Here is a 1,567-nt window from a genome sequence, read left to right as displayed (position 1 = left end):
TAGTGTGTGCAGTCCCTCCCCTCACTTTCCCTCTCTGTCCCTCTGCTCTTCCCTGCCCCCTTGGGAGCTCCAGAGGGGTCTCCCCCTCCCCTGACATGCATCTTCACCCCACGTGCAACCCGTGTTATACCCCTGGGAGTGTTTGAAGGCTTGCCCTTGTTCAACTTTGTACAGAGGGGCCAGCTTCCATTCATGGGACCAAAATGGGACACACCTCATCCTTTCAATGCCTCAGATCAATGAGGAAAGACACATCGGGGAAAGAAAGAAACCGTGTGTGTCGTCCTGACCTCCCCAGAGCATCAGACCAGAGCTCCAGCTAACCCTGATGTGGATATGTGTGGACTTTTGGCGACATGAAGGTTCAGTGCGTTTCCTGGCCTGAGCCAGAGGAAACAGGGCTCAGGATGAAGATGTTAAGCGGCTGTCCAGGTCCGTCCACCAGGCCTAAGTCGCCGCTTCCTCCCTGTGGACAATGAGCTGAGGAACGGAGCCAATGATATGGGCAGCAGGGGTGCCACGAGGGCACTGCAGGGCCGACTGTGGCTCTCAGGGCCTCCGCTCACAGGCCAGCTGGTGCGGCAGTCTGGAGTGTCGCCTGAAGAGGAGTCCCGAGGCTGCCCCTAGGCTCAGCAGGGACAGATGTGCGGTGGGCACAGGAATGGTCACATGGGGCTAAGGATTTTCAGCACCTAATCCAGATGGCCTCTCAGATCCTGTCCTGGCCCATGTTCACTGCTTCCCTGATCAACAGCAAATGCTATAAATGCAGCCATAGGCCTCCTGAGGGGACTCTGAGGGGAAGACAAGGGACTGGTGGCCCCAGAGTTCTGCTCCCAAGACTTTTTTCCTGGAACCCCATTTCCTGGAGAAGAATCTGCAGCCCAGGCAAAGGGTCAGGGCAGGCATGCCTTTGAGGCTGTCCCCTACGGTCCCCTCCCTCCCCCTGGTCCCTGTTCCCTTAGGGAGTGGCGCTATGATCCTGTGACAGCTGGCACTGGCTGAGCACACCTCTTAATGAGAGCCCATTAAGCCTCCATAACCGCATAATTATTGCCATTAGAGGGGCTTTGTTCTCTTTATTTTGGAAATAAAACTGTTTTAAATCCCCAAAGCAAGAGAGGAGCACACCAATTTGGGGAGTCTCGCTGGGGAAGGTGCAGGGGCGAGGCTCCTGGGGTGGGGCTCCAGGTCCCCAGGCTCTTGTTGACCTTGGCAGTGAGCAAGCCCCGCCCAGAGCGCAGCAGAACCGCACTGAGTGCTTCTGCAGCCAGGGGGGCAGCAGGGCCTCCCATCTCCAGGGCCCAGAATGAGTGTGGGAAGCTGCCATGGGACCCCAACCAATACTGCTCACTTCTGGCCCCGTGACCACCGGCATCACCCGAACTCCCTCTAACCCACACCGAGGCGGCTAGTATTGGTGTTTTTCCTTTTTTGGTCAGAAGACAGAGGATGGTAAGTGGCCTGCCTAGGGTCTCATAAGTGGTAATAAGAGTGTTAATAGCAAGAATAGGAATTGTCATTAACTGAGCATCTTCCTTCATATACACAATTTCACTTACCCATC

The sequence above is a fragment of the Camelus bactrianus genome, chromosome 28, assembly GCF_048773025.1.
Source record: "Camelus bactrianus isolate YW-2024 breed Bactrian camel chromosome 28, ASM4877302v1, whole genome shotgun sequence".
Taxonomy (NCBI): Eukaryota; Metazoa; Chordata; class Mammalia; order Artiodactyla; family Camelidae; genus Camelus; species Camelus bactrianus.
This window is presented reverse-complemented; position numbering follows the sequence as displayed.